General features: G+C 35.6%; 1 non-coding gene across 1 annotated transcript; it reads left to right on the forward strand.

Annotated features, from left to right (window-relative positions):
* Positions 1 to 11,209: 11,209 nt before the first annotated feature.
* Positions 11,210 to 11,316, forward strand: LOC117796562. Its single transcript, XR_004621113.1, has one exon. It is a non-coding gene; the product is annotated as a U6 spliceosomal RNA (small nuclear RNA).
* Positions 11,317 to 17,638: the final 6,322 nt, after the last annotated feature.

Raw genomic sequence — 17,638 nt, forward strand, 5'->3', positions numbered from 1 at the left:
CACTAATTCCAGAGTTTTAGACTCTGCTTTTGGAGCAATCCATGAAAGCAGTATACTCCTCCCCCAAACCCTACCCTACTCAACCATATATTGCTACATGATTGTGAGGGTAGAATAAGGAGAGAAATTATTCAGGTAGGACTATTCATCTTGCCAGAATATTTCCATATGTGATATAAACATATGTTTGCATATACACACATACACACTTGCAATATATACACACGTTTGAGTATACATACACATACAAGCTTAGCCAATATAAGTGCTTGTTTCTAGATAAATTCTGGTAGAAAGTGCTATATTTTTTATCAAATGCAAATTTTGATTTAAAGATTATTTTTAAAAAGTCTTGGAGCATTTTCTACATATCAGAAATAGTTATTGATGCTGGGGATACAGCAATAAAGAAAAAGACAAAAAAACGGGCACCTGGGTGGCTCAGTCGGTTGTGTCCAACTCTTGATTTCAGCTCAGGACATGATTTCAGGATCCTGGGATCAAGCACCCTATTGGGTTCTGTACTCAGGGAGGAGTCTGAGATTCTTTTTCTCCCTCTCTTCCTGCCCCTCCCCCCACTCAAGTGCTCATTCTCTAAAATAAACAAATCTTTAAAAAGGAGGGGGGGAGGGTGCCTGGGTGGTTCAGTCAGTTAAGCATCTGCCTTCAGCTCAGGTCATGATCTCAGAGTCTTGGTATGAGCCGCACATTGAGCTCCCCGCTCAGCAAGGAGTCTGCTTCTCCCTCTCCCTTTTTACCACCCCCCTGCTCATGTTCCCTTGTGTGATCCCTAATAAAATCTTTTAAAACAAAAATAAAAAGACAAAATATTTGCCTTTACATGTCTACATTTTAACAAAACTATGTTATGTACACACATGAACATTAATAAACACTGCAGAAAAAACATAGATGTTCTTATTTAAAATGATACCTAAGAAATGGGAATGGGAGGGGAAAATATTCAAAACATTGATGAAAAATTAAGAATTGCTACATTAAAAATAGAAAAAGTGGTAAACAGGACAGAATTAAAAACAATTGACAAAAGGAAGTAAGGATTAAAGGAAATAATGTGAAGAAAAGTCAATTATTTCTTTTGAATACATCCTGAAAGTTCACATGCTTGTTACTTCCTTACTTGAACTTTTTTCTCTCTTCTGCTAATTTCCCAAAACCATTCTGGTATCCCATCAGTGCTGAAGACCAAATTGCTCTATTATTTCCTTAAAAATCCCATTAATGTAATTCTTTGTGTATAAAAACCATGTCCCAAAAGGAATGGTTAGGAGTGACATCTTTATATTGTGCATAAATGTAGTGGGAGAGTTTTGAGTTTGCCCTCACATTAAGTATGATGTCAGCTGTAGGGTTTTTGTAGACAGCCGTATCAAGATGAGTGGGTCCCCTCTATTCCTAGTTTTAAGAAAAATTTTTTGAGTGGGTGTTGGATTTTATCAAATTATTTTTCTGCATCTATTAATATAATCATGTAAAATTTGTAGTCTGTTAATGTGATGGATAATATTGATTTTCAAATGAACTGGCCACGTGAACCTGGAGTAAATCCACTTGGTCATGGTCGTATAATATTTTATATAAATTGTTGGATTTGATTTGCTAATATTTTACTGAGGCTTTTTTGCACTTATGGTCATGACTACTGGTCTGTAGTTTTCTAGTAATGTCTTTGTCTGCTTTTGGTGTTTAGGGTAATACTAGCTTCACAGAATGAGTTAGGTATTCCCCCTGCTTCTGTCTTCTGAAAGAGGTTGTAGAGAATAGCTTTAATTTCTTTATGTTTGGTTGAATTCACCAGTGAACCCATATGGGCTTGGTGCTTTATATTTTGGAAGATTATTAATTGTTGATTCAATTTCTTTGATATAGGACTGTACAGATCATCTCTTGTGAATTTCAGCAAATTGTGTCTTTCAAGGTCTATTTCATCTAAGTTATCAAATTTGTGTTCATAAAGTTGTTCATAATATTCATTATCCTTTTAATTTCCATAAGACCTATGGAAGATCAGTCCCCTCTTTCATTTCTGATATTAATTCATATCTTTAAAAAAAATTTTTTTTTTAGCCTGGCTAGAGGCTCATTGATTTTACTGATCTCAAATAAATATAGGAAATGAGGCAAAAAGCTTGTTATTTTTTTTAAAGATTTGAGAGAGAGAGAGAGAGAGAGAGAGAGAATAAGCACCAGCTGGGGCGGGGGGAGGAGTGGGAGGTATAGAAGGGGAGGGAGCAGCAGACTCTCCACTAAGCAGAGAGCCCAGCACTCAGGACCTAGAGATCATGACCTGAGCTGAAGGCAGACGCTAAACTGACTGAGCCACCCAAGTGCCCTGCCTGTATTTATCTTTAATTTCACTGATTTCTGCTCTAATTTCTTCTGCTTACTTTGGATTTAGTTTGCTTTTCTTTTACTAATTTCCTAATGTGAAAACTTAAATGATTTTTACATTTTTCCTTTCTTTTCTAATAAGCACTAGATGCTATAAATTTCTCTAAGCATTGCTTTCACTACATCCTACAAATTGATAAATTATGTTTTCATTTTATTTCAAAAAATTGGTTTCTCTTGAGATTTCTTCTTTGATCCATGTATTATTTAGAAGCATGTTTAATCTCCATGGATTTGGGGATTTTTCTACTTATTTCTATTGGTTCCTAGTTTAATCCTACTGTGGTCTAAGAGCAGCACTGTATGATTTCTAGTTCTTTAAATGTGCTCATGTTTCATGAACTAGAATGTGCTCTATCTTGTTGAACATTCCATGAAAGCTTGAGAAGCATGTGCTTTCTGCTGTTGTCAGGTGAAGTAGATTCTAGAGATATCAATTATATATAGTTGGTTAATGATGTTGACTTCAACTATGTTCTTCCTGATTTTCTGCTCATCTATTAATTTCTGAGAAAGGTGTGTTAGAGTCTCCAACTGTGAAAATAGAATTCTAAGAAGAAATAGAAGAATCCATCAGTATTTCTTTCATATAGTTTGATGCTTTGTTGCTAGACGCATAGAGTTAAGAATTATGTCTTTTGGAGAATTGAACCCTTTGTCATCATGTACTACCTTTCTCTGAGAGCTTTTCTTACTTTCAAGTCAGTTCTGTGTGAAAATAATATCCACTATTTTTTTTTTTGATTAGTGTTACAAACCTTATGGGGAAAAATATATTTTTAATCTATGTTTATCAAGTAGATTTCTGGTGGACAGCACATAATTGTGTTTTGTTTTTTATCTACTCTGACAATCTTTGTCTTTTAATGCAATGGTCTAGTGTACCAATTAAAAGTGGTTGATATAGTTGGATTAATATCTATCATATTTATTACTATTTTCTATGCTCTGCCCTCGTTCTTTTCATTTTTGTCTTCTACTCTTTCTGCCTTTTGTGGTTTTAATTGAGCATTTTTTTATGATTCCATTTTGTCTTTCTCAGCATATCTGTATGTGTGTATATGTATATGTGTGTATATATGTGTGTGTGTGTGTTATATATATTTTACTTTTAGCAATCACCTGAAAATTTATAATATACATTTATAACTAATTTACATACACTTTTAAATAACACTATACCACTTCATGGGGGGTGTGAGTACCTTCTAACAAAATAATCCTAATTCCTTCCCTCCACTTCTTGCATCATTGCCGCCACTTACTTTAAATATAAGCATATATCATGTGCACACACATGTAAGATATAAACATACATATAATCAAATACATCGTTGCTGTTATTATTTTGAAGGAATGGTTTTCCTTTTCTATTAGGTCAATTAAGAGTAAGAAAACAAATTTATTTCACCTTCACTTATTCCACCTTCGATGTCCTACATCCTTTATATAGATCCAAGTTTCTGAAATATATTTTTTTTATTAGTCTAAAATACCTTTAAAATTTCTGGTAAGACATTTCTGCTAACAGTGAAGTCCCTCAATTTTGGTTCACCATGAAAGGTTTGCTGTGATTTTTTTTTTTTTTTTACTTTGAAGGATAATTTTGCTGCATACAGATTTCTAAGTTGGTGAGGTTTTTTTTCCTCAACATTTTAAATATTTCATTACACTCTCCTCATGCTTGCATGGTTTTGGAAGAGAGGTTGATTGTAATTCTTACCTTTATTCCTCTACTGGTAAGATTTTTTAGCTTTTGACTTCTTATAAGATTTTTGATGTTTGATTTTTTTGTAATTTGAAGATGATATGCCCATTTAGTTTGTTTGGGATTTCTCTTGCTTGGTGTAGACTTTCTTGGATCTGTGATTGGTGTCTGACCAAAATTTGGGAAAATTCTCAGGCATTGTTTCAAGTATTTCTTCATTTCTTTTCTTCTTTTTCTGGTATTCCCTTTACATGTATGTTACACCTTTTATAGTTGTCCCACTGTCCTTGGATACTGTTTTGTTTTCTTACTTCAGTCTTTGCTTTTAGCTTTTTAGTTTGAAAATTTGTTAATATATCCTTTATACCATAGCTTCTTTCTTCAGCCAGTGTTCAGTATACTGATGAACCTATTAAAGGCATTCTTCATTCCTGTTACAATAACTCTAGCATTTATTTCTTAGGATTTCCAGCTCTCTGCTTACATTGCCCATCTATACTTATATGCTATCTAATTTATCTAGAGGGCCCTTAGGATATTAGTCATTATTGTTTTAAAAATCTAGTCTGAAAAATCCCAAATCACTACCATGCTTGGTTCTGATGCTTCTTTCTCTTTGTGGTTTTGGTTTTAGGAATGCTTTGTAAGTTTTTCTTGATAACCGGACATGATGGACTGGGCAAAAGGAACAGTTGTAAATAAGCCTTTAATAATATGGTGGTGAGGTGTCCTATGATCATATGTCCTATGATTAGGTCTTAGTCTTTTATGGAACCTATGCCTCTGTACTATGAACTTAAAGTGGTCTTTTTCTTCCCCTCCCTTAGGTAGGTTCGATGGCTAGAATGGTCTAGAGTTGGTATTTCTCTTCCCCAGGTCAGTTAGGCTCTGCTTATACCCCAGTGTGTGAGGTTCTAGTTAAACTAGTTAAACTCTTAAGGTAGGCTTTGTTAAGAAGGCCCAGTGTTTCGGTATATTTCAAAATTTTTCTTCCCACATCCCTCCTTCCTACTAGAACCTGAGCGTATTTTTCTTTTATTATGGGAATCTGGTTGAACCCCTAGAAGTAAATCTCACAATATTGTGAGCCCTCTATGACTGGGTCCCCTTGGAGTTTTTACATTCACTCTTGTCTGCACTGAGCCTCCTGCAATTCATCAACAACAGCTCAGGTTTTCCTACCCCAATACTGGTTCCCTGAGCCATTTTCAATCATGAGTCTGTTTTGGTAAGCCAGATTATCTATACAATCCTGGGAGCAATGGTTTGACCTGTGACGTCACTTCCGTTATGGGTCTAAGAAGATTTGATTTTTCAATCTGCCTTTTACCTATTCAAACAGAGTGGCAATTTCCAAGCTCCTTACATACAGAAACTTAAATCAGAAGTTCTTGTTACATTTTCAAGTAGTTATCTTATTTTAATACCCAACCTAAGAAAAGTTGGCTTAATGCGAGCTCAATATGAGAAATAACTATAGTCAAATGCTCTACCACGAGCTATACCCCCTAAATCAGAGGACTTAGATTTTACTCTCAACCCATGGAACCACGAACAGATCCTCTTGCTGATTCATGCCTCCATTGCCCCATCTGTAATGTGATGATAACGGTAATATTTACCTCAATAGGTAGCCAGGAGTCTACCAATAAAGACAAAATGTCACAAGAAAGGATATGTGAAAAGTTGTGTGCTGAGAACTTTTAAGATCTGCTCTCTTGGCGTGTGCACACACACATGCACTGGGTTAAGGGAGAATATTTTTAGAGGTACACATTTGTAAAGGCCATGAGATAAAATATATTTTAAAATAAAAGATCAGCATCTCAAAGATATCCTCAAGGACAAGAGTTTGTTTCTATCTCACATCCCCAATGTGAGCTTTAATCAAAGTCTGGCACCCCTTGGTGTCAGGATAGCTACCCATGGCAAGCAGGTCTGTATGCTGTCCTATACACATCCAATACCAGGGACTGAGGAAGGAGGGGGAGAGGGGAAGAAAGATTTTAGAAAAGAACTGCAAATGAAGCTGTAAGGCAGGCAGGCTGTTCTATGTAGGTAATGGTTTATGTCTAGAATTTCTTAAGCAGAAGTTATCTTCCATGGGATCACCAACATGGAGTTATTTCTGGCATGTGAGAGAAGGGAAGACATGACCTTCACGTAGAGTGACCAAATAATTTATCATTCGAAGTGGGAAAAGTGAGAGAGAGTGAATGGGAGCACAATAATAACCTGGATGTATAGATACCTTTTAGGATTTAGAGATTAAGACATGGCAATACATAGCAACATTTTCAGAAAGTTTTAGTTAGCTTTTACAGAAACTAGATATAACATGCATTTCCCCCCCCCTCCAATGGATAGACAAGTCATGGCTTTGGCCACAAAAAATTAAGTTCAAAGATCAGGTCAGATAAAGTAAATCAGGAAGACAAACTCTGGACTGATATTTGATGTCATTACATAAGACTGAAAAACCAGTACTGCAAAGTAACATGCTTAGATTAGAAATATAGCACTGTTGAAAAACAACCTAGCTCAAATGATGTATCACAAAATTGCAAAGCATATCCAGAATTAAAGGATAAAATTAGCATAGTTGTAGATGATCCTTCTAAATATGTGTGGGGGGGCAGAAATCAAATCTCTGTAACTAAGAAACGAGTATGTAGGAGTGTTGACAACTGAGTCCATCTTTGGCCCTCCATTTTGTTTTGCCTGCTCAATGACCTACCTTGGGGCTATGCGTTCCAGATCCCTTCAAAGTTAAGATACACCCTTGCTAGAATGCAGGAAGGCTTGTTTTGATAAAATGGCACACAGAAAATGCCACTTCAGGTAACTCGTAGAGATGGGTAGTACACAGATGGCACCTCACCACAATGTCCCCTTGCTCTATAAAAGCTGTGGGTTAAGGCGCAGACAGGAGTAGAGAATAGCTGTGTAGTGCCAGGATCATCTGTTCATCCAATCCCCACTGTAATTTTCCCTAAATAAAACTCAGTAAATGGTATGGGCTGGTTTGCTTCATTTTTTAGTCTCAAAGTGCTTTCTCAGTTTGGATACTTTCCTGTCCGTCCTCCACCTTCTAACACATGTATAATTTATATACAGTAGAAAATAAAGGAACTAAGAAAACAGAAAAAAAAAAAATGCCCAGAATCAGAAGGCTCTAATTGCTTAAGATAAATTTTTACTTTGGGCTGTCAGCTAAAAAGAGCTACAGGCTACCCAATTTCTTCTTAATTGGCCTCCAGAAGTAATCCTACTTATTGTTCTCCTTACTTGTTAAGGAGATGCAGGCTTATGAAGCAGAGATTCATTTAGCCCAGTCCCAGAGTTGTGCTGCATTCAAGGAAACACCTAACAGGAATGCATATCCTATTGAAGCTATTCTAAAATACCTAAGGGCAGAGCAGAGGCAGAAATGGAAAGATATCAAAAAAGAAGGATACATAAAACAGGAATCTTTTATATAGCTATCCTTTTCATTTTAATCATAAGACGGTAGGATCAAAAATCTAGGCTTTAGTATTTTAGTCCTGAGTAGCAGCCGAGAGAAGGTTTAACCTTTTTATTCTTCGAGGTTCTAAATTTAAACGTTTCAAAATCGTCTGCTTCCTTGAAAAAATGTTTATTTGCTTCCATGAAAATTGTGGTAGTACGTTAAAAACAGTAACAAAAAAAAATATACACTAATTATTTCTTTTGAAATTACAGGATCTGAAAACACATAGTATTTATCAGAAGCTTTTGCAACAACTCAGTGGTTATACAAAATACTGGAAATATTTTGTACAAGGCTGTATATTTATTTGTAATATTTTATAAAAGGTTGATATCAACCAAATAATCATAGTTTCTTACTTCTATTTACTTCTATAAGCAAAGGGGAATTCTATACTTCTTATTCAATAAATTCTCGTCATTTTTCATAAACTTCCCAATTTCATTTTACATCTCTGACATCTCTCCTGACTGCTTGATTTTCTCACATCTTAACTGAAGCTGAGGACATTAGACTCTGGCTTATAAGATGAACTGCAAGTTCTCACTGTATGTTCTCCGGAGCAATGATTACAGAATTCACTAATGATACACCTTTACCTACATAATAACCGATATCACGGTCATGACATTACTCTCTTCTCCATGCCTTAATTAACCAAATGCCAGTCATTTGGTCTTTGTCTTTTAGAAATGGGAGACCTGGGGCGCCTGGGTAGCGCAGTCCTTAAGCGTCTGCCTCCGGCTCAGGGCGTGATCCTGGAGTTCCGGAATCGAGTCCCACATCGGGCTCCTCCGCTGGGAGCCTGCTTCTTCCTCTCCCACTCCCCTGCTGTGTTCCCTCTCTTCGCTGGCTGTCTCTCTGTCACATAAATAAATAAAATCTTTAAAAAAAAAAAAAAAAGAAATGGGAGACCTGCTACTAATCAACATTTCTGTTTCGACAAAAAACTAAAATTGGCGAGTGCATATAGGAATCTCTTCACCTCTAATGCCTACATCATCAAGTTGAAAACAATCAATCTCAGATCATACTTTTTAAAACTCTTCATTCCACACTGTCAAATTCTGGCCTCAACAGTGGAAGTGGAGCTATACAAAAGTGGTAGAGGTATTTATTTACTCCCTGAACTGGCAGCATCATGAAGAGTAACACTCTTCACCAAGTATATTGGGGCCTCCAATCATTCACTCATTCATTCAAGTATTGATTCAATACACATTACGCAGAGGCATAACAAAAGTAGGTTAACAGGTATCAGACCAGGCTCTGAGAGGGGGCAAAGAACAAAACACTGAAAATTACAACCCAGTGAGGATTAGGATATTAGCTTATATAAGTAGTTACTGATTATAATCTGTCTAAATGAAAATTACATAAGAAGCACCCCGAGGAAGGGATTTTTAAAGTGTAATGTGGAGGACAAGTTGATACTAACCAAATGGAGAGAGCGGAATATAAAGCAGCCCAGCAGGCTCCAAGATGGGAGGCAGACGGTGTAGCAGATAAACATACCGAAGTTCAGGGTGGAAATTTGTAGGTTTAGGTCGTTACTCATGTACCCCATTACCTCTATTATTTTACAAATTACATGTTTTTAAAGGAAAAAGTTTCACATTTTAGTACCTGTGAACAGCACTTTTTTTCCTGCCGTTTTAAGCAAGGTGTCCATATTTTCATCTTGCACCCCTCTGCAATTTACATAACCAGCCCTGACTCCTGAGCTATGAAGAGAATGAATTAGATGAATACAAGGGTAGAGGCAGAAAAAATACCCGAGCAGTCTCGATGCATCTTTCCAGTAGAAAGTCAGAATCTTTAAATTTCCCCCAACTTGGGCTGCTGCCTTCTAGAGCATATGTATGTTAAGAAGACCATTAAGTCAGGGCCTTGCTAGTTCGAGAACACTTGATTATATATGCACCTGTATTTCAGCTGATGTGGTCATTTGAATAATTCTCAATTATTCTCAAAATTCCCAAAGATATTTCAATTACTATTTTTTATAAAATATGTATGTTACTCAAATTGGATACAGCTGAATTTTAGGATTAAGAAAACATATTTTTTTAGACACTACAGTTTATAATATGGAAATAGATGCCACACGTCAACCCATTATACATTTTATAAACATACGAAGGGGCCAAAGAGATGAAGGTAAAAACTAAAACATGATAGTGCTTTAACTTAGGACTCTATTTGCAAAGAGTTTCAAGGTGAATATTTGAATACCAGGTCTATTTGGCAGATATCTTTGTGTGAATCTCAGTACTTTCCAGAAGATAAGGATAAGAAAGGCATTTCTAGGATTAAGAAACCAGATATTCTGGTATCTCTTATAAATTAATATTTACTAACTTTTATAAGTTTCTTTTGGGTATCTAAAGATAAAAACACTTTTCACCAAACATGTAATTATTCATAATTACCTTTAAGTTCATAAATATTGAGAGTTACATTATAGAATGCTTCCCCCCCCCGACACACAAAACCATTTTTCACAGGAACAATTGCTTCGTAGATTATGGACCGTGAAGAAAGGCACAATATATGTAGGATGTTTTATAAATTTATGTTCATAGAAAATGCCCTTTATTCTTATCCCATAAGCCAAGGTATACTAGTTCTTTTCAGAGCAGAACAAAGTAGAATGACTATTGTGTGGTTGAAATTTAAAGAGAAGAATATTACATTTAGGATAACAGGATATGTAAGAAAAAAAAGGGAAGAAATTAGGAGGAAAAATAAGAAAGGGTAATAAAAAACATCACAGGATTTCTAATTTTTTTTTTTGCTTATTCCACAATTATTCATTTCCTACACTGGTTCTCTTTGGAAGAGGCGCTTATGAAATAAGCACAAATAAAATATTCATCCTACCTGCGAGGCTTCCGGTCTGGTCAGAAGATTGTGTGACAGGTGCACATTTTGAACCGGAACATACCTTATGCAGAGCACAAATCTCTCAGTTGTCAATCCATTCCAACAAACAGTTCTCCACATAACCAGCAGACTCAGTATGACTTCAAAGGAATCTACAATTGAGAATTAAGTAAAATGCATTTATTTAAAACTTGAGTCATCTAAATTATTAAAATATAAAAGCAATGATCTTTACTCAAAAAGGCTTCTAAAAAATATAAATATTAAAATCTCAAATGGGAATCTCAATAAACAAGAACCACTTTTAATCCATTTTGCTGACTCACTAAAGAACCCTCTTCATGCTCTTTCTGATATACTGATGTTCCTTCAGTGCCTTGAGCAGACCCATAGAACTGGTCCACCAACCTATCCACAAATTCTGCTGTCTCTAAGTTGACTTAAATGTCATCAAGAGACTGTTGTGTGTGTTCCCTAAACTCTTATATTAGTTGAACTTGTTATTTTAATTACATAATGTAATCAAGTTCTACTTAAACTGAAAAGAAAAATGTGTTATTTCTATGGTAACTGAAGTGAATGTTTTGGAAAGGTTTAATAAAAAAATGAGCTAATGTAAAAAATGCTATCTAATTAAGTGTGGGTGAGGTAACAGTAAAAGTTTGAAAAAAAATATTTAAATAATTCCACATGTGCTCTCTTTAGCAGCAGCACATAGGCTAAAACTGGAACAATTCAAAGAACAGCTTGGCCCCTGTACGAGGATGACACACAAATTTATGAAGTATCCCATTAAAAAATGGGATTCTTTGTGCAAGTTGTTTTATAAGTTCCTGAGTCCACTGTGAAGAAATCAAAGAGTATTGTGGGTATAGTTCACATGACAGAGATGATAATTTTTTTGATTACAAAGATGACAGACTACTATAAAAAATGAGAAAAACAAGATTTGACCTTTAAGAAACAATTGATAAAATATAAAATGCACATTTAAGATTAAAAATTTTGATGATGAATCCTTTATCTATTTTAATCTTTTCTAAATTAATCATTTTTCATTCTAATAGCATCAAAGAGTGTATTGTAATAGAAATAATTTAGTTCTAGACTTATATGTAAAAGAATGAAATATTAAAAGGAGAACACACTATATTTTAAAAGGCTGGGTGGGTGCATTTCTCTTTCCCTCTCCTAGCCTAGATAGTCAGATGCTTGTGAGTGCCAGAACAACCACTCTCCATCTTGATAGCATCACAAGCCCCACCCTACATTCCCCTATGAACCTGCCCCATCTAACCTGCCCACCTGGCCAAGCATCCATTTAAAGCAGCTTCTGCCCCATCACAACCTGCAGTCAGCCCTGGCTGGGACCAGTGCCACTCCAAAGGGTGGAGGAAGAGAACCCTTCACATTGGTGTGCCTGCAGTTCTAGCAGCCCAGCCTTTCAGTTGGCCATACAGAATCCCCTGCCCTTTGGTGCCCATAACTATGGCAGAGAGGTTAATTGCAGGTAGATAGGCTGACTGCTGGCCCTGTCCATCAAGTAGCCCAAGGTGGCCTCAAAAAGTCTCTCAACAGCTCAGGAACCAAGCCCTTTCCAATATGCCCACAGCAGGCAAAGTGAGTTATCAAAGCCAGCTAAGCTGAAGGCAATTAGGACTGAACCACAACAGTAGGGTACATGCAGTCTATACAGGGGACATCCCTAGAGTGCCTGGTTCTGTGCTAAAAGACACCATAGGACCTCTTCCGCACAAGGCCACTACTTTCAATACCAGGAGATATGGCTGCCCTACCTAATACATAGAAACAAATGGTTAGAAAAAAAAAAAGGAAACAGAGGAATACGCCCCAATGAAAGAACAGGACAAAAATCAGGGCCAAACAAAACAAAGATAAACAATATACCTGCTAAAGAATTCAAAGAGGCAGTCCTAAAGAGACCCATTGGACTTAAGAGTAAATAAACTCATCTAGGACTTCAAAGATTATATATAACATATATATATATACACACAACATATAACGCATATACATGACACATATACATAACACAACGCACACATATATAATGCATATATATATATATATATATGTATGTATAATAACCAGTTAGAGATGAAGAATAATTGGAATAAAAATATCTTAGAGGGAATCAACAGCAGCTTAGGGGATGCAAAAGAACGGTCAGCAATCTGGAAGACAAGGTAATGGAAAACTACCAAGCTGAACAACAAAAATATAGTAAAAAATGAGAATAGGTTAAGGAAACTCCGGGACACTATCAAGTGTAATAACATTTGCATTATAAGGATCCCAACGGGAGAAGAGAAGGAGGAGGCATCAGAAAACTTATTTAAGAAATAGCTGAAAATTTCCTTAACCTGGGGAAGGAAACAAATATCCAAGACAAGAAACAGAGAGAGCCCCTAACAAGGTGAAACCAAGGAGGTACACACCAAGACACATAATAATTCAAATGCCAAAAAGTAATGATAAAATATTAAAAGCAACAAGAGAAAAGAACACTTACACATAAGGAAAACCCCATAAGGCTGTCAGTATATTTTTCAGTAGAAACTTTTCAGGCCAGAAGGGAGTGACAGGATATATTCAAACTGCTGAAAGGAAAAACAAACAAACAAACCACCACCACCACCACCACCACCACCACCACCAAAACAGAACAAAAACACCTACAACCAAGAATACACAGTAAGGTTATCTTTCAGAATAGGAGAGACAGAGTTCCCCAGACAAAAATTAAAGGAGTTTATTACCACTAATCCAGCCTTACAAGAAATGTTAAAGGGAATTTGTGTGGAAAGAAAAGGCCATATACAGAATGATGCAAAGAAAAATTCTCACAGATAAAAGCAAGCATATAGTAAAGGTAGTAGATTAGTCACTTAAAAGCCAGTATGGAGATTAACACACAAAAGTAGAAATATAAATTATATCTACAAAAAAAGAAAAAAAAAGGCCAAGGCATACACAAAACAAACAGATGTACAATATGACATTACATACATAAAATGTGGAGGAGGAATAAAAATTGTGTTTTTACATGTTTGAACCTAAGCAACCATGTATATATGAACCCAGCAGTAACCACAAATCAAAAACCTATAATAGGTACACAAAACATTAAGAGAAAGGAATCCAAGCATAACACTAAAGAAAGCCACCAAGGGAAGAGAGCAAGAAAAAGAAAGGATCAGAATTACAAAAACAACCAGGAAACAAGTAACAAAATGGCAATAAGTACATACTACCAAAATTACTTAAATGGAAGTGGAGTAAATGCTCCAATCAAAAGCCACAGAGTGACTGAAAGGATTAAAATACAGGCACATGCACACATATTCACAAAAGATCCATCTACATGCTGCCTACAAGAGACTCACTTCAGGCCTAAAGACACATACAGACTGAAAGTGAAAGTGTGGAAAAACCGACCATGCAAATGGAAAGAAAAAAAAAAGCAAGCAAGCAAGCTGGAGTTGCAATACTTCTAGCAGACAAGCTAGACTTTAAACAAAGACTGTAGCAAGAGACAAAAAGGGCACTATATAGTGATGAAGGGATCAATCCAATAAGAATAGATCATTGTAAATATGAATGCACTCAACACAGGAGCGCCTAAACACATAAAACAAGTATAACAGACCTAAAGGGAGAACTTAATAGTAATACAACAGTAGCAGACATTGACACCCCATTGACATGAATGGACAAATCATCCAGACAGGAAAAGAAAAAAAAATCCGCGAGGAAACAGTGGATTTTAATAACACATTACACCAGAAAAACCTAACAGAGAACATTCCATCCAAATACAGCAGAATATACACTCTAAGTGCACATGCAACAGTCTCCAGGACAGATCATATAGAGGCCACAAGAAGTCTCAATAACTTTAATAGAACTGCAATCATAACAACTATCTTTTCCAACCATAATGGAATAAAGTTAGAATTACAGGAAAAAAATCTGGAAAAACACATGGATGTAAACAAAATGCTATTGAATGAAGGGTCAACTAAAATTAAAGAGGAAATTTAAAAAATATATGGAGACAAATGAAAAGGAAAATAGTCCAAAATCCTTGGACATAGCAAAAGCATTTCTAACAGGGAAGTTTATAGCGATATAGGCCTACCTCAAGAAGAAGAGTCTCAATCAACTAAACTTTACACCTAAAGGAGCTAGAAAAAAAACAAAATCCAAAGCTAGAAGGAGGGAGATAAGAAAGATTAGACCAGAAGAGAAAAAACAATAACAACACAAAACCAAACAAAAAACAAAGATCAATAAAACCAAGGGTTGATTCCTTGAAAAGATAAAATTGATAAACATTTACCTACTTTTACAAGAAAAATAATCAAATATATAAAATCAGCAATGGAGGAAAAATAACCACTGATATCACAGAAATACAAAGGATTGTAAGAGATTATAAGAAATTATATGGCAACAAATGGGAAAACCTAGAAGAAATGGATAAATTTCCAGAAACAATTTTTTTCAAGATTTTATTTGAGAGAGAGAAAGAGGGAGAGAGAGAGAGTGAGTGAGAGCATGAGCAGGGAGAGAAGGAGAAGCAGGCTCCCCGCTGAGCAGGGAGCCCGACATGGGGTTCAATCCCAGGACCCTGGGATCATGACTGGAACTGAAGGCAGACAATGGACTAAGCCACCCAGGTGCCCCAAAACATCATCTTCTAAAACTGAATTAGGAACAGAAAATTTGAATGGACCAATTACTAGTAATGATATTGAGTCAGTAATTAAACTCCCTAAGTCCAGGACCAGAGGTCTTCACAAGTAAATTCTACCAAATATTTGAAGAGTTAATACCTACTGTCCTCAGGTTATTCAAAAAAAAAAAAAAAATAGAAGGAAAACTTCCAAATTCATTCTATGAAGCCAGTATTACTATGATACCAAAAACCAGACAAAGACATTACAAAAATAATACTACAGGCCAATAGCTCTCATGAACACTGATGCAGAAATCCTCAAAATACTAGCAAACCATATTCGACAATACATTAAAAAATAATAATTCACCACAATCAAATGGGATGTATTCAAAGGGCACAAAGGTGGTTCAATATTTGCAAATCAATCAATGTGATAGATCATGTTAACAAAGATAAATATCATATGATCGTTTCAGTTGATGCAGAAAAAGCAGTTGATAAAATACATTCATTCATGATAAAAATTCTCCAAGTGGGTGGAGAGGGAACATACCTCAACATAATAAAGGTCACTTATGAAAAACCCACAGCTAATATCATATTACATGCTGAAAAACTGAGAATTTTTTCTCTAAGACCAAAAACAAGACAAAAATGCCCATTATCACCACTTTTATTCAACATAGTACTGGAAGTCCCAGCCACAGCAATCAGGCAAGAAAGTCAATAAATAAGCATCCAAATTTGTAAGAAATAAGTATCACTATTTGCAGATAATGTGACTATCTATCTATCTATATCTATCCTAAAGACTCAACCAAAAAACTAATAGAATTGATAAATGAGTTCAGTAAAATTACAGAATACAACATATACTGAAATCTTTGTTTCTCTGTTTGAGTAATGAAGCAAGAGAAATAAGTAAAGAGTCCCATTTACAATTGTTCCAAAATGAATAAAATACCTAGGAATAGATTTAACTAGGGAGGTGAGGACCTATACTCTGAATACTATAAAACACTGATGAAAGGAATCGAAGACAAATGGAAAGCTAGGCCATGCTCATGGACTGGAATATTATTAAAATGCTCACACTACTCAAAGGAATGTAGAGTCAATGCAGTCCCTATCAATACCAACAGCATTTTTCACAGAACTAGAACAAATAATCCTAAAATTTATATGGACCCACAAAAGACCTTGAATAGCCAAAGCAATCTTGGGAAAGAACAAAGCTGGACGTATGACAATCCCAGCTTTCAAGATATACTACAAAGCCATAGCAATCAAAACAGGATACTGGCATAAAAATAGACACATAGATCAATGGAACAGGACAGAGAGTTCAGAAATGAACCTGTGCTTATATGGCCAATTAATCTATTACAAAGAAGGCAAAAATATACAATGGGTAAAAAGCTAGCCTTTCAGTTATGGTGCGAGAAAAACTGGACAGCTACATGCAGAAAAATGAAACTGGACCATTTTCTTATATCATAAACACACAAAAAAACCCTCAAAATGGTTTAGACTTAAATTTGAGACCTGAAGCCATAAAACTCCTAGAAGAAAACTTTGACAGGCCTTAGTAACATTTCTCTAGATAGGTCTCCTCAGGTAAGAAAAACAAAAACATAAACTATTAGGACTACACCAAAATAAAAGTTTTTGCACAGCAAAGGAAACCATCACCAAAACAAAATGGCAACCTAAAGAATGGGAGAAGATATTTGTAAATGATAGATCTCATAAGGGGGTAACATTGAAAATACATAAGAACTTCTGTAACTCAACACCAAACGAACAATCTGATTAAAGAAATGGGCAGAGAATCTGAATAGGCATTTTTTACCCAAAGAGATACGGATGGCTAACAGAATGAAAAGGTGTTTAACATCAATAATTATCAGGGAAATGCAAATCAAAACCACAAGGCGGTTTCACCTCGCATCAGCCAGAAGGCCTTTTATCAAAAACACAAGACATAAGTGTTGGGGAACATGTGGAGAAAGGGAATGTTCATGCATTGTTGATGGTGATGCAAATTGGTATAGTCACTTTGGAAAACAGTATGGAGGTTCCTCAAAAAATTAAAAATAGAAATACAACATGATTCAGTAACTCTACTATTAGATATTTGCCCAAAGAAAACAAAACTAAAAACTAAAAAAGATAGGAGATTATAATAACATACACCTCTTTATTAACAACAGCCAAGATATGGAAGTAACCTAAGTGTCTACTGTTAGATGACTAGATAGAGAAGAGGTAGTGTGTGTATGTGTGTGTGTGTGTGTGTGTATGTATACACACTGGGATATTACTGAAGTTATAAAAAAAAAGGATTAACTCTTGCCATTTGAGACAACATGGATGGACATAAAGGGTGCAATGCTAAGTGAAAGGAGGCAGGCAG

Source organism: Ailuropoda melanoleuca, chromosome 15, assembly GCF_002007445.2.
Source record: "Ailuropoda melanoleuca isolate Jingjing chromosome 15, ASM200744v2, whole genome shotgun sequence".
Classification (NCBI taxonomy): Eukaryota; Metazoa; Chordata; class Mammalia; order Carnivora; family Ursidae; genus Ailuropoda; species Ailuropoda melanoleuca.